Here is a 17,179-nt window from a genome sequence, read left to right as displayed (position 1 = left end):
GATTGAACCCAGGCCTCAGCAGTAAAAGCACAGAGTCCTAACCTTACTGGACAATGAGGAAAGTCCCAATGCTTTCAATATTTTATTTTCCTTTGTTTTCTTCAATGAACTAGAGTGTAAACTGGTACATATAGAACAATGGATAAAAGGCATTTAATTGTAACGCAAACCAGAAGAGCCAGTAACTTAAGCGCAGTGCTACTGATCGCTCCACAAGGCAACAGTGTAGCCTCTCTGGTTCCTATGAGACACTTCCACATTCTGGCGTTCTCAAATTCCCCAAAGAGCATTACTGTTTATAACTTGAAAGCCACCTGATGGCTAAATAAAAGCTTTGTAATGGAAACACATTCTAAAGAAAACATTCCTTAGGAAGAGCCAAAATGGCAAGTTCCAGGAATGAGGGAGAAAAGGGAAAGAAACTCTCTTCATTATTGTGTAACTTGTTGGGATGCCAACCATAGTTTGCTTTTTAAGAAGCAAATGAAATAGCAAAATCTTGATAGAGGAAAGGAAACTCGTGCTTAATCCTTCTTTCTGAGAAGGAGAACTTAAAAGAAGTAAAATGAAGATATTGCATGCATGAATAGCATGTACTCATATTTGGCTTTAAAAAAGAGAGAACACTGAACCATTGCTGTAAAGCTTCCTCTGTGTAGTGTCTCACATCGTAGGCTGCATTTGTGCATTCGTTTTGGAGCCAGGCACTGGGCTGGTGCTGGGGAATCAGAGATAAAGACACAGTCCCTACTCCCAAAGAACCTAGAGTCTAGTAAGAGAATATTATAATTGAAATAATAGTTACGTTTAAGGTATACCAGTGAATTGGTGGGGTTTGGGTTGGAGGAGGCAGAGTAGCCTTGGATAGGAGATAGCACTTGCCCTTGCAATTGTGTTGTGTGTCAAAGGGCTTCATAAGAGATAGGGGCAGGGTGCATTTTGGTAAGAAAACTACAAGGAGTTCACTATTATAAGAGAGAAAAACATATAGGGTGTAATGGTGAGAGGTAAGGCTGGGAAATAGGGTCCATGCCTCTGTTAGGGTTTTTTGGTCATAAGCAAAAGAACTGACTGGGCTAATGTAAACAAAAAGGATTTATTGGAAAGATGAGTGGCTCATAGTATTGACGGGAAAGCTGGAAACTAGGTTTGGAAATAGAATCAGGGGCAGCTGCAAATTCTAGGCAGCAGGAACTACTCAACTGTCTGTCAGAGTGAGTGGGTGCCAATACATTTTTTTCTCTCTGTGTAATTTGATTCAGGACTCAAAATCCTGAGAGGGTATAACTGACTTTATATCATAAATCCATCCATCCAGGGCACCTTGATTTATTTTTTTGCCAACATTGTCCACCGTGGCGAAAAGGTAATTTGCAAAAAGAATGTGAGTGCCCTGAGGATTTGTCTTGTTGAGTTTATATTTAATCCTATAGACTAAAGGAGATCATTGAAGAATTATGAACAAGAAACTAAGATGATCAGAAATGTAGATTTTAGATCATCCTGGTTTAAATTGGAGGATGGACTGAAAGCGGGCAAGAATAGTATGAGGGAGACTTGTACAAAAACTCGAGCATTGATTGGGGGAAATGTTGAATGTTTGCATGTGATAGGGATATAGAAGTTGGTAAGCTAATGAGGAATATGCTTTTGAAAGATATTTAATAAGTAGAATAAACTGAAAGACCAATTGAATATGGGTGGTAAACAAGAAGAGTCTTGGTTGATTCCCAGGTTTCTGTTCTGAATATCTATTTGAAAGTTGATGCCATTTATAGACAGAATCCATTGAGAGGGCAGTTAGAGGAATAGAGCTTCCATAGTAAGTTGGATTATACATGTGTCCCATTTAGGATACATTGGAATTTTGAAATTGTTATATCTAATAGGTAGTTGAATATATGGGGATAGAGAGCAGGAAAAAGATCTATGCTAGAGAGCTTTGGAGGGTATTACTATGTAAATTGTCTTTGAAGTCATCAGACATGTACCATATTTTCTAGGTTTTGAGTATGGAATATAAAAGAAAAGGAATGAGAATCACATTCTAAAAGGAGGGTGAGGAGAACAGGATACTCACAGATAACAAGACGGAGAAGACAAATAGGAAGAAAGTTCATGTAAACCAGAAAATAATTCACTTGTGGTTTGATGAACCCTTACTGTAAACATATCAATCACAAACTGTTTCTAAGAAGGAAATGGCAACCCACTCCAGTGTTCTTGCCTGGAGAATCCCAGGGACAGGGGAGCCTGGTGGGCTGCCGCCTATGGGGTCACACAGAGTCGGACATGACTGAAGTGACTTAGCAGCAGCAGCAAGATATAATTGACATACCATACAATTCACCCATTTAAAGTGTACAATTTAGGACATCCCTGGTGGTCCAGTAGTTAAGAATCTGCCTGCTAATGCAGGGGACCTGGTTCGATCCCTGGTCCAGGAAGACTCAATATGCATGTGGCAATTAAGTCCATCTGCTGCAGCTACTGAGCCCACACTCTAGAGCCAGCAAGATGCAATGACTGAAGCCTGTGCACCCTAGAGCCGATGATCCACAATGAGAGAAGCCACCACAATGAGAAGCCTGTGCATGGAAACTAGAGAAAGCCAGTGCACAGCAGTGAAGACCTAGCACAACCAAAAATAAATAAATAAATATTTTAAAAACGAAAGTATGCAGTTCAGTTTTTTAGTATATCCTCAGGGTTCTGTAACCACTACCACATCTAATTTTAGAACATCTTCTCTCCCCTAAAAGAAACACCATACCTGTTAGTTGTTACTCCTCACCTCCCTCACACCTCTCCTCAGACCTCAGCAACCAACAGTCTATTCGTATAAATACTATCATATACCATGTGTAATTTTGTGGATGGCTTCTTTTACTTAGCATAAATTTTCAAGGGTCATTCATGTTGTAGCATGTACCAGTACATCATTCCTTTTTGTTGCTGAATAACCCTGTGTTATATAGATATCCCATGTTTTGTCTATTCATCAGTTGATGGACTTTTAGGGTTTTTTTCTACTTTTTGGCTATTAAGAATAAAACTGCTATGAACTTTCATGTTTAAGTTTTTGTATGGACATGTTTTCATTACCTAGGAGTGGTATTGCTGTATCATATGGTAACTAAGGGGCTCCCAGGTGGTTCCAGTGGTAAAGAATCCACCTGCCAATGCAGGAGACACAAGAGACATGGGTTGAATCCACACACACCATCCATCCATCCATGGTAATTATACATTTGACTTTTTGAGGAACTGCCAAGCTGTTTTTTCAAAGTGACTGCACCATTAACCACAAATTATCTTAAATATTTCTTTAGTTAATACTTTGGATTTATAATTACTTTTAGGAGATAGGCATTTCAATAGCTTACTAAAATAAGATGAACACCCTTGTAGAAATCACCCAGGTCATGCAATAGGACTTTGCCAGCCATCTTAGTATATCCTTCAGATGCCCTAAATCCATCACAGTTCCTAGCTTCTCTCTAAAAATAGCACCATTCTGATAATTGTATTATACATACAGAAGTTTCATAATAGTGATCCTAGAACCACTACCACCACCAAATTATGATTACTGAAAATATTTTCTGCCTGTATTGTCCTAGTCCTCTGCACATTTTTTGATAATCATGTTATACCTACATTGTCAGATCATATAGCTGTTACATACTACAGTCTATCTCTTATCTTCATTTAGTCTTAGTTTCTACAAGGAGCTATGTAATTAATGTTTACCACTGGTTCTTATGTCAGTGACTCTAGTCATTTTGACTGTCTGAAGCTCTTCCTCTAGTAGAATCATCAGCAAAGACTCATGGGAGCAATAATGCCTGAGTTCCTGTTGTTATTTAGTTTCTAAGTTGTGTCTGATTCTTTGGAACCCCATGGACTGTAGCCCACCAAGCTCCTCTGTCCATAGGATTTTCTTGGCAACAATACTAGAGTGGGCTGCCACCTCTTTCTCCAGCGGATCTTCCTTGACCCAGGGATCGAACCCTCATTTCTGGGTCTCCTGATGATGTAAAAAATCAGTTTTTCTGGATATAAAATCCTTGATTCATATATTCTTTTCTTGAGTGTCTTAAATATATACTCCATTTTCTTCTGGCACAAAATGTTGCTATTGAAGTCAATTATACTAGTCTAATATTTCGAAGTTTATGTCATGTGGTGTTCTTGCCTAGATGCCCAAAGTATTTTTTTTTTCTTTTTCTTTAACGCCAAACAATTTTACTAGATTATATCTTGGTGTTGGTCACTCTGGATCATCATTTTCAGATACACTGTATGCTTTTCCAATGTGTAGTTTTAATTCATTTGTTTTTTATTCTAGAAATGTTAGGGGAAGCACACTGACTGAAACCGCCCACCCTGGCCAGGCACCATAGTAACTATTTGCATGAGTTTTTTACGACAGGAGGTCCTGGTAAGGAACAGGGAACTAATAAGCCTCCACCAACCAGAAGAGTTTGGGAAAGGTCCAAAGGAGACACCACCTGTCCGACCACCTCCCAGAATCCTTCTCTTTGGCATCCATCTTGGCTGAACAAGGCGTGCACCACCAGGAAGGACTCTGAGTCAGAATGATTGACTAAGGACAACCCAGAAACCAATCCCATCACCATAAAACGGGAGACTGCAAGCCATGTGGCAGAGCTGTTCTCCTGGGTTCCCTTACCCTACTGCTCTCCATTCGGGTGCCCTTTCCCAATAAAATCTCTTGCTTTGTCAGCACATGTGTCTCCTCAGACAGTTCATTTCCTCGTGTTAGACAAGAGCCCAGAACAGAAATGCTACCTTGAGTAACATTGTTCGTATTTATTCTCTTCCCTTGTTTTGTTTTTATTCTTTGAAGACTTCTTTTACCCAGGTGTTGGATTTTATTTGCCTGTTCTCAATATTTGTCATCTTCTCTCAAATCTTTTAAATTTCTTCCTTTTTTATTTAAATAATGTACCATCTTTTCATCCTACTTTTCTTAAAATATCACTTGTGTTGATTTTTTCCTGTGTTGCATCTAGTTTAGTCATTTTTAAAATTATTTTTTTAATGGTATTTCTTTTGGGGGGCTTATATCACTTCATTTTTGAAGATTTATAATTCTTGTGTTTTTTCATATATGTTTAATGCCTTTTATCATTTTATGTGTTAGTACATTAGAGTATTGATCTGTTTTTTGACTGTGTCTTTCTGGCATGATTTATTGGTATGTTATTCTGCTTCTTCTCTCTCTTTGTTTCTCTCTCTCTCTTTTTTTTTTTTTTTACAATAAACTTGTATGGGATTTGAGTGGCACATTTTTCTGTTGCCCTTATTTATGTAAAATTAGTTTTCCTAAAATTTTAGGAGGCTTGGTTCAGTTGGTTTTTTGCCTTCACAGAGCTCCCTGTTTTGTTGTTTTTGTATAATGTTAAATCTATGCTGGTTTGCTTTTTGAGATTTTCTGGCTCATTTTTTCCTATCCCACTTTTATCTGGAGCTTCTCTTTCCTTCTGTTTTGTTTTACCTGCCCTGTTCAGTTTTGACTTCATTTCCAGCAATTTCTCTCCAGTGTGGGACTTTGTGCTAGGAAGGAGCCATGGTTGTTTATTTTCTAGAATATGGGAGTCTGAACTTCTCCAGCCTATATCGACTTCATACTGTGAGGTCCTTACACTCACTTGCTGTTGGAATGGGCAAAACCCTTCTTGGTTTCAGACTTTGTTTTCAAATTGGCCCTTACCACTTTCAAGTGAATACCTATTGGCTATTCTAGGGGTTTCTTCTTAAGTCTGTCAGATGCTCCATTGTTTCCCTCTTTTTTCTCTTATATGAATGCTAGTGGCTCTTAGTGGTTTGGGCCCATCTGCTTGTAGTTTCACCTGCTGTATGTTTGAAATTTAGTTTAATAAAATGTTAGAGAAACATCACTGAACTCAACAAGACAGCTAGGTCCACAGTTGGATACTTTGCTATAAATTTTGTTGTAAATACTTTTCAAAGGCCCTGGGTTTTGTTGTCTAATTATTGTTTTTGTATGGGAATTGGGGAAGATATAAAAACTGAGTCACTGAGATTTCCCTGGTGGTCCAGTAGTCAAGAATCTGTCTGCCAAAGCAGGGGACACGGTTTTAATCCCTGGTCCAGGAACTAAGATCCCACATACTGCAAAGACAGCTAAGCCTGTGTGCCACAACTTCTGAAACCTAGGAGCCCTAGAGTCCATGCTTAACAACGGGAGAAGCCACCACAATGAGAAGCCCGCCTACTGCAACTAGAGAGTAGCCCCCACTTGCTGCAACTAGAGAAAGCCCGAGCCCAACAACGAAGAAGAGCCTGTTTACCTAAGGAAGACCTCGTGCAGCCAAAAATAAATATAAATAAATTAGAAAAACATTAAACAAATAAACAGAAACTATGCCACTATAATCACTGTTGCCATCATCCCAGAATCTAGATATATATGTGTATTTCCACTGAGAAGTCTAATCCTATGGCTTCCTTCTTGGGGATACTCTCTCTCAAATCACTTGTTCTGAGGAAAGTCAGCTGCCATGTTGGGAGAACACTCAGGCAGTCTCAGAGAGAGGTCAACCTAGCAACAAACTGAAAACTCCAGTCAATAGCCTGTGAGAGACTATGTCCTGCCAACAATCACATGAGTGAGTTTGGAAGTGCATCTTCCCCAGTCAGGCATTCAGGTGACCTCAGCCCCTGCCAGCCAATTGATTTGCAACCTCATGAGAAACTCTGAACCATCACCATTCACCTGAACTGATCCTGGATTCCCAATCCTCAAAAACTATGAGATAACAAATATTTGCTGCTTGAGGCAGGTAATTTTGGGGATATTTTTTTACTCAGTTGCTGCTGCTGCTGCTGCTACATCACTTCAGTTGTGTCCGACTCTGTGCGACCCCATAGACAAATACAATTATGAACAAATGATCCCACTTTGTGGGCCTAGCTCTCTTACTGAGCTCAGTGATGTTTCTCTAACATTTTATTAAAGAAAATTTCAAACATACAGCAAAATCAAAAGATTTTATAGAGAACACCTATACCCACCACATAGATTTTATCACTGTTTTCCTGTGACTTTTAATGACATCATGTAGAGCTTATAGGAAAATATTGTTAGTAATATTTCAAAATGTTTACAGAATCATGGACTCCAGGACCACCACTTTCCAAGGTAAAATGTTCCTCCTATTAAGTATTTCTATTTTATTTCAGTTTAGTTCAGTCGCTCAGTCGTGTCTGACTCTTTGCGACCCCATGAATCACAGCACGCCAGGCCTCCCTGTCCATCACCAACTCCCGGAGTTCAGTCAGACTCATGTCATCGAGTCGGTGATGCCATCCAGCCATCTCATCCTCTGTCATCCCCTTCTCCTCCTGCCCCCAATCCCTCCCAGCATCAGAGTCTTTTCCAGAGTCAACTCTTCGCATGAGGTGGCCAAAGTATTGGAGTTTCATCTTTAGCATCAGTCCTTCCAGAGAACACCCAGGACTGATCTCCTTTAGAATGGACTGGTTGAATCTCCTTGCAGTCCAAGGGACTCTCAAGAGTCTTATCCAACACCACAGTTCAAAAGCATCAATTTTTCACATTCAGCTTTCTTCAGAGTCCAACTCTCACATCCATACATGACCACTGGAAAAACCATAGCCTTGATGAGATGGATCTTTGTTGGCAAAGTAATGTCTCTGCTTTTGAATATGCTATCTAGGTTGGTCATAACTTTCCTTCCAAGGAGTAAGCATCTTTTAATTTCATGGCTGCAGTCACCATCTGCAGTGATTTTGGAGCCCCCAAAAATAAAGTCTGACACTCTTTCCACTGTTTCCCCATCTATTTGGCATGAAGTGATGGGACCGGATGCCATGATCTTCGTTTTCTGAATGTTGAGCTTTAAGCCAACTTTTTCACTCTCCTCTTTCACTTTCATCAAGAAGCTTTTTAGTTCCTCTTCACTTTCTGCCATAAGGGTGGTGTCATCTGCATATCTGAGGTTATTGATATTTCTCCCGGCAATCTTGATTCCAGCTTGTGCTTCTTGCAGCCCAGCGCTTCTCATGATGTACTCTGCATATAAGTTAAATAATCAGGGTGACGATATACAGCCTTGACGTACTTCTTTTCCTATTTGGAACCAGTCTGTTATTCCATGTCCAGTTCTAACTGTTGCTTCCTGACCTGCATATAGGTTTCTCAAGAGGCTGGTAAGGTGGTCTGGTATACCCATCTCTTTCAGAATTTTCCACAGTTTATTGTGATCCCGACTGTCAAAGGCTTTGGGATAGTCAATAAAGCAGAAATAGATATTTTTCTGGAACTCTCTTGCTTTTTCCATGATCCAGCGGATGTTGGCAATTTGATCTCTGGTTCCTCTGCCTTTTCTAAAACCAGCTTGAACATCTGGAAGTTCACGGTTCACGTATTGCTGAAGCCTGGCTTGGAGAATTTTGAGCATTACTTTACAAGCGTGTGAGCTGAGTGCAATTGTGCGGTAGTTTGAGCATTCTTTGGCATTGCCTTTCTTTGGGACTGGAATGAAAACTGACCTTTTCCAGTCCTGTGGCCTCTGCTGAGTTTTCCAAATTTGCTGGCATATTGAGTGCACCACTTTCACAGCATCATCTTCCAGGATTTGAAATAGCTCCACTGGAATTCCTTCACCTCCACTAGCTTTGTTCGTGATGATGCTTTCTAAGGCCCACTTGACTTCACATTCCAGGATGTCTGGCTCTAGGTAAGTGATCACACCTTCATGACATATTCTTATTTTGAATTGAAATTCATTTTATTGAATTTTCCATCTGTTGATCCTCCCATCATGCCATGGTGAATAAATCTGTTCCCTTTCCGAAGTGGTAGCCCTTTGACTAGTTGGAGACAAGTGGTAAGACTTCTCTGAATCCCCCTGTCACCCAAGTCCATTTCTTGCCCTTTCCTTATTCTCCTACTCTGTTGTTTCTCAGCTAGTTATGGCTGATGGGAAGCTCTAGTAGAAGGTTGTAGGGTGAGAAGCAAAGCTATTCATATCTCTATCTTTCTGCCCTGGGTAGTATCTCCAACATTGACTGCATCTATTCCACGGCTTCTTTACCAGCCTGACAGGCCTACCATAGTTTCAACTTCTACAAGGTGATCCTGGCCCCAGTAATACCACTTCTTAATTAAAATATAAATATATATATATATATATATATATATATATATTTTTTTTTTTTTTGGCTCTGCTAGGTCTTTGTTGCTGTGTGGGCTTTTCTTTAGTTGCAGTGTACAGACTTCTTATTGCAGTGGCTTCTCTTGCGGAGCACAGGCTCTAGGGCACACAGGCTTCAGTAGTTGTGGCATCTGGGCTCAGGAGCTGTGGTTCCCAGGCTTTAAAGCACAGGCTCAATAATTGTGGCACACAGGCTTAGTTGCTCTGTGGCATGTGTGATCATCCCAGATCAGGGGTTAACCCATGTCTCCTGCATTAGCAGGTGGATTCTTTACCGCTGAGCCACTAGGGAAGCCCACTGCTGCTTCTTTTTGTTCCTCCAGTCTAGGTGTAGTAGAGTCTTCCTGCTGTTAATAATCTCTGGGACAGCCTCACCATCCACTCTTGGCTTATCTCCATTAGCTATGTAATAAATTTCCTATATTAAATTCCCTCTGTTTCATATACTTAGAGTGCTTTCTGCTTTTCTGGTTAGATCCTGACTGCTATAGGGGTATACCACATAGTTTTTGAAATATATTCTAAGAGGGTACATGTAGTGCTTACTGCAATCATCTATGATTTCTCCCAGAGACAGGAAATTATATTTCATGGATTTGTGTGGTCATATCTGTGTCCTGCCACCCATGTAATGCCAGGAGGTATAAGAGAAACTTGTTTTCAGAGATGCAGTTGGAATTATATGAGGATAATTTGCAAGGATGTTGCAATACCAAGAAAATGGTATTGAATATATTAATGAATTATAACTTTAGGAAGGGAAGTGGTCTTTGGAGTGATATCTAATAAATAAAATTAGACAAAACTTTATAACCAAGGAGGGATTAGAAAATTAAAGTCAAGCAGATGACTAAAAAGCTGAATGTCCATTGAAAATTTCCCTTCAATAAGGAGGGAAAAAGGCCCAGTCATGTTGAACTGTAAACAGCAGTACTATCATATGACTCACTGCAAATATTTAAAAACCAACATGGAAATCAAAGCATTGCCCATTAATAAATAGTGCTTCTCATTATATTACATGGGTTAAATATTCTCTTTATTGTAATTTTTCTAAAATCTCAACAGTGTATCATTTTATTTTCGTTCATCTCCTTCTGTACTGCAGGTGCTGAATAAGTAATAGGAATTAGGGAAGAATGAGGAATAAATACATGAATTTCAAAAAATGTTCCTGGAAATCATCATGCAACAATGATCTCAACCTTAAATAAAATAGTGGAATAAATATTTAAAAAGAAAAAATGTGCAAGCCTTTAAAGGATGAAGGAATTCTGACTAATCAACATCAGTGATTAATTATAAATAGTGGACATTGCCAGATTGGCGTGAGTGGTTTTCTGGGGGGTTTTTGGATTTTAAATTCCAGGAACAAAAAGAAAAGAAGTACTAGATATTCTAGATTGGGCAGTCAGTAAAGCATTTTAAGCTAGCATCTTATGAAATCTCAATTACGAAATTAATTTATAGTGATTTCCAGGTGAGAGTGATAACTGGAAACTTTAAAAGAAGGTTTAGAGGAATTAATGAGCAATGGCAGGGAATTTTTTACAATTTTTTTTATTGTGAAATAAACATTTATATAATAGAAATGCATTGTTTAAAGAAAAATCTGAAATGAACACCCAGGTCAAGAATTAGCGCAGTGCCAGTAGCATAGAACCTTACCTTGTTTCCATTTTCCATTACAACGCCCCATCCCCAGAGATAACTATCATTGTGAATTTCATGGCAATCATGTCCTTGCTTTTCTTGACAGTGTCACCCTCTACCTATGAATTCTCTAGCAGGCAAGTAGCTTTGCCTGTTTTTGAACTTTATATATATGAAATCACATGGGGTATGTTCTTTTGTATATGTTTTTTTTGGGGGGAGGGGGCTGTGGGATCTCAGTTTACTGACCAGGGACTAAACCCCAGGTCACTGCAGTGAAAGCAGTGAATCCGAACCACTAGATCACCAGGAAACTCCCATGTATCTGGCTTCTTTTTATTCAATATTATTTTGTTGTTATATTGTGTGAGTGTATGTCTCATTTTCATTGCTATGTGATATCCCATTTTGGTATATACCAGAATTTAGCTATCCCATTGTTGTGTATTAATTTTATTGTAGTAAACAACCCTTTAATTTCACTGGCTTACAATAACAAACACTTGTTTCATGCTCTTGATATTGTAAACTGTATCAGCTTTGGTTCTTTTCTATGTGTTTTTTTCATTCCAAGACACAGAATAAAGCAGCAAACTCTGTCTAGGACATGCCTTTTTGTAGAAGAGATAAAAGCAATAGCTCTGAAAGAAACTCACGAGTCTAATACATGTCTACTCTGCCCATAGTCTATCGGCCAAAGCATATCTCATGGCCACACCAAAAGCTAATTAGGTGGTATGCATAACCCTTCTACAGGAGGCATGGAAGTCACATGGTGAAGAAAGATGTATAGTTTACTAAATAGGAAATACGGTACAATTCATCACCACTATCAATGTTCTTGTATCTGGTTATCACAAACCGTCTTACTGTGAGTTTCCTTGTATATGTAGCCTTGTACAATTGAGCATGAATTTCTTCAGGAATGGAATTGCTAGTTAAGTGTATTTTTTTTAACTTTTTATTTTATACTGTAGTATAGTCAATTAAGAATGTTGTAATAGTTTCACGTGGTCAGCAAAAGGACTCAGTCAATCATACATATACATATATCCACTCTCCTCCAAACTCCCCTCCTATCCAAGCTGTCACATATCATTGAGCAGAGTTCCCTGTGCTAGACACTAGGACCTTGTTGGTTATCCATTTTAAGTATAGCATGTTGATCCCAAACTCCCTAACTATCCTTTCCCCCAATCCTGCTCTGGAAACCATAATCTTGTTCTCTAAGTCCCTGAATCTGTTTCTGTTTTGTAAATTAAGTTCATTTGTATCCTTTCTTTTTAGATTCTGCATGTAAATATCACATGATATGTCTCCTCTGACTTACTTTTCTCACTATGACAATCTCTAGGTCCATCCACATTGCAGCAAATGGCATTATTTCATTTTTTGTAAATGACTGAGTTATATTCCATTATATAAATGTACTGCTGCTGCTGCTGCTGCTAAGTCGCTTCAGTTGTGTCCGACTCTGTGCGATCCCATAGACGGAAGCCCACAGACAGAAGCCCACCAGGCTACCGTCCCCGGGGTTCTCCAAGCAAGAACACTGGAGTGAGTTGCCATTTCCCTCTCCAATGCATGAAAGAGAAAAGTGAAAGTGAAGTCACTCAGTCGTGTCTGACTCTTAGCAACCCCATGGACTGCGGCCTACCAGGCTCCTCCGTCCATGGGATTTTCCAGGCAAGAGTACTGGAGTAGGGTGCCATTGCCTTCTCCGATAAATGTACTACATCTTCTTTATCCATTTCTCTGTCAATGAGCATTTAGGTTGCTTCTATGTCTTGGCTAGTGTAAACAGTACTGCAATGAACACTGGGGTGAATGTATCCTTTTGGACCATGTTTTTCTCTGGATATATGCCTTAACCCTAATATTTTTTTTATTTTGGTAGCACCAGGTCTTAGTTGGTGGCATGTGGGATCCTTTTTAGTTGTGGCATGCGGAATCTTTAGTTGCAGTGTGCAGAATCTTAGTTGTAGTATGTGAACACTTGGTGGCGCCATGGGGTATAGAGTTCCCTGACCAGGGATCAAACCCAGGCCCCCTGCAATGGGGGCACAGGGTGTTAGCCATTGGACACCAGGGAAGCCCCTAGATGTGTATTTTCAACTTTACTACACATGCCTGTTTTTTAAAATGGTTTTACATACCAACCAACAGTGTACAAGAGTTCCAAATGTGCCACATCCTCACTAACTATAGGTGAAAGGTTTTGAATTTCAGGTAACATATTCTGGTGAGTAAATGGTTATAGCTCATTGTGATTTTAATTTGTGTTTTCCAAGTATCAAAGAGATTGAACACTGCTTTACACACTAATTGACTAGGAATTTTTAAAATGCCTATTCAGATCTTTTGCCCATTTTTCTCCCACTCTGTTGTTTCCTTTTTCACTTAGCAAGGTATCCTTTAATGAGTAGAAATTTTTAAATTTGATGATGTCCAATATAAAATTTTCTTTCAGTTACGCTTCTTTCTCATGTTTAAGAACATTTATACCCCACATTTCTAAAGATATCGCCATTGCTATGTTCTTTTTGTTTTGCCGCTCACATTTAAGTCTATAATACACCCGGGATTGACTTTTAAATATGAGTATGGATCCAGTTTTACTGGTTTCTCTATACAAATTCCTGATTGTTTGGCACTATTTATTGATAAATTACATTACTGCTGAAACCATACAACTCAGATTGGGACTTGAACCCATGGTATTTTAATTGAGATCACATACCTGGTCTCAGGATTTAATGAAGCTCAGGTTCTTGATGTCTCATCACAGAAAGAATTCAGTGAGAGACAAAGTGATAGGTAAGAAGTGGACTTGTTTAGAGAGAAACACACTCCATAGAGTGTAGGCCATCTCAGAAGGCAGGAGGCCCCCAAATATGGCATGGTTAGTTTTTCACAGGCTAATGAGTGGGAGAATTATTTTAATTATTTGGGGAAAGGAGCAGAGATTTCCAGGGATTGGGCCAATGCCCATTTTTTCCTCTTTGATGGTCAGCCTCAGAGCTGTCAGGGTGCTGGTGGGTGTGTCAGGGTATTACAGTGAATGTATGAGGCTCAAGGTCCACTGGAAGTCAAATATTCTGCCGTCTTGGACCTAGTTGGTTCTAACCAGTGTTTTTTTAAAGTAATTTTATTTATTGATTTTTGAGGATGCTGCATGGTCTTTGACCTAATTGCGGTCAGTGGGGGCTACTCTGTGGTTATGATGGGTGGGCTTCTCCTTGCCGTGGTTTTTCTTGTTGCAGAGCATGGGCCGTAGGGTGCATGGCTTCAGTAGTTGCAGCACGTGAGCTCAGTAGTTGTGGCTCATGGGTTTAGTTGCTCCACGGCAGGTGGGATCTTCCTGGATCAGGGATCGAACCCATGTGTCCTGCATTGGCAGGTGGATTCTTTATCACTGAGTCACCAGAGAAGCCCCAGTTCTAACCAGTTTTTAATCGTGTCATATGGCCAAGTCATTCTTTTAAAGGTTGTACCCTGTGCTCTTCCCTCCCATTTCACTCCTATTATCAGATATCCAGCGTTGATACACTCTGGCATCCAGTGTCAATGTCTGCTGCAGAGTTCTCTCTTTTGTTGATTGGGTATATGTCAATAACACACTATCTTAATTATTATAGCTTGATAATAGATGTTGGTATTCCAGAACAACTCCTTTTTCTTCTTCAAAAGAACCTTGGCTCTCTTTGGCTTTTTGTATATCCCTAAAAATGTTAAGCTTGTAAGTACCACAAAATTTTTAAGAGTGTTGACTAGGATTGCATTGAATCTATAAATTGCTTTAGGGAGAATTGACATTGTTACTAAATAATGAACTCTAAACCATGAACTTGGCATATTTCTCTATTTATTTAGATTGTTTTAACACCTCTCTCTTTTATACTTTTTCCCATAGAAGTCTTACATATCTTTTATATCTAGAAGATTGTGTGATGTATAAGAGGTACTCCGTAAATGTTTGTTGAATAAATGAATAGGTAGATGGATAGAGACCACAAGTAGATTAGTAGTTGCCAGGGGCTAGAGGGAAGAAGAATGAGAGTGACCAATACTGGACACAGAGTTTCTTTGGCAGGTAGTGAAAATGTTCAGTATTTAGATAGTGGTGATGATTGCACAACCTTGTGACTATACCAAAGCTCATTGAATTATACATTGTACAAGGGTGAATTTTGTATATAAATTATATCTAGAATTTTTAAAAGGGGTTCACAAAGGAGAGTAAGATGAAACAGCTTTAGTGGAAACATGTGAGAAGTCAACGGTAATGTAAGGGGTATAAAGATGTTTGAGCCCTTTGATTCTGTAATCCTACTTTTAAAAATCAATTCTAAAAATTAAAAATGAAGTGTAGACACATATGTTAGCCACAGTGTTATTTTAACAGTGAAAATATTTAGAAATAGCCTAGGCATTATGGGGCTGAAACCGTTTACCTTATTGGGCTTGAACCCATGTTCTGGGACTTGAATCCAGCCAAAACTCAGACTGGGACTTGAACCCATGTGCCTGGAACTCAGACTTGGCCAAAATCCTGCTTGTCACTCAATCCACAACCTTTTAATTAGAATAACTCACCTGATGTCTGGACTTCCTAATGGCCTAGGACATATCTTGGGCTTTTACTTATAGCTTTACAGCTAAGCAAGCCTACTTCATTCCAGGACATTCCAGTAGCTTTCTTGAGCTCTCATTAACTTACAGTGGTCTCCCAAAGTTTCCCAGGTTTCCCTCTCTATCTGTAATCCCCTACTGGGACTTCTACTGCTGCTGCTGCTAAGTCGCTTCAGTCGTGTCCGACTCTGTGCAATCCCATAGACAGCAGCTTACCAGGCTCCTCCATCCCTGGGATTCTCCAGGCAAGAGTACTGGAGTGGGTTGCCATTTCCTTCTCTAGTGCATGAAAGTGAAAAGTGAAAGTGAAGTTGCTCAGTCATGATGGACTCTTCGCGACCCCGGGGACTGCAGCCCACCAGGCACCTCCGTCCATGGGATTTTCCAGGTAAGAGTACTGGAGTGGGTTGCCATTGCCTTCTCCGGGACTTCTACAACTATCTGTATAACTGTGCTATTCTATCCTTATCCAAAAGAGTTAAATAAATTATGATAAACCTACATGATGGAGAAGGCAATGACAACCCACTCCAGTACTCTTGCCTGGAAAATCCCATGGACAGAGGAGCCTGGTAGGCTGCAGTCCATGGGGTCGCAAAGAGTTAGACATGACTGAGCAACTTCACTTTCACTTTTCACTTTCATGCACTAGAGAAGGAAATGGCAACCCACTCCAGTGTTCTTGCCTGGAGAATCCCAGGGACGGGGGAGCCTGGTGGGCTGCCGTCTAGGGGGTCGCACAGAGTCGGACACGACTGAAGAGACTTAGCAGCAGCAGCAGCAAACCTACATGATGCATCATTAAAATATTTTTGAAGAATTTTTAATAATGTGGAAAAATACATATACTACATTATGTTTTAGAAAGCAATGATCAGAATTATAAATCAAATTGTTTTTTAAAATCTATAGTAGGGCTTCCCTGGTGACTCAGTGGTAAAGGATATGCCTGCCAGTGCAGGAGACCTGGGTTTGATCCCTGGTCCAGGAAGATCCCACATGCCTCAGAACAGCTAACCCCGTGTGCCACAACTATTGAGCCTGTGCTCCAGACTCCAGGAACTGCAACTACTGAGCCCATGTAGCACAACTACTGAAGCCTGTGCACCCAAGATCCCATGCTCTTCAACAAGAGAAGCCACTGCAATGAGAAGCCAGCACACTGCAGCCATAGAGTAGCCCCTGCTTGCCACAACTAGAGAAAAAGCCTCCACAGCAACAAAGACCCAACACAGTTTAGTTCAGTTCAGTCTTTCAGTTGTGTCTGACTCTGCAACCTCATGGACTGCAGCATGCAGGGTTCTCTGTCCTTCACCAAATCCCAGAGCTTGCTCAAACTCATATCCATTGAGTCAGTGATGCCATCCAACCTCTGTTGCCCCCTTCTCCTCCTGCCTTCAGTCTTTCCCAGCATCATGGTCTTTTCCAATGAGTCAGTTCTTCGCATCAGGTGGCCAAAGTATTGGAGCTTCAGCACAGCCAAAAGTAAATAAATAAAGTTATTTTTAAAAATCTAGAGTAAAACAAGATAGGAAGAAGATGCACCCAAATACTATCAGTGGTCATCTCTGTATTGCAAAATTGTGGTTTTTTGAGGGGGAGGGGGCTGTGCATTGTGGCATCTGAGATCCTAGTTCCATGGCCAGGGACTTCCTTGGCCAGGG

Source organism: Bubalus kerabau, chromosome 10 (genome assembly GCF_029407905.1).
Source record: "Bubalus kerabau isolate K-KA32 ecotype Philippines breed swamp buffalo chromosome 10, PCC_UOA_SB_1v2, whole genome shotgun sequence".
Taxonomy (NCBI): Eukaryota; Metazoa; Chordata; class Mammalia; order Artiodactyla; family Bovidae; genus Bubalus; species Bubalus kerabau.
This window is presented reverse-complemented; position numbering follows the sequence as displayed.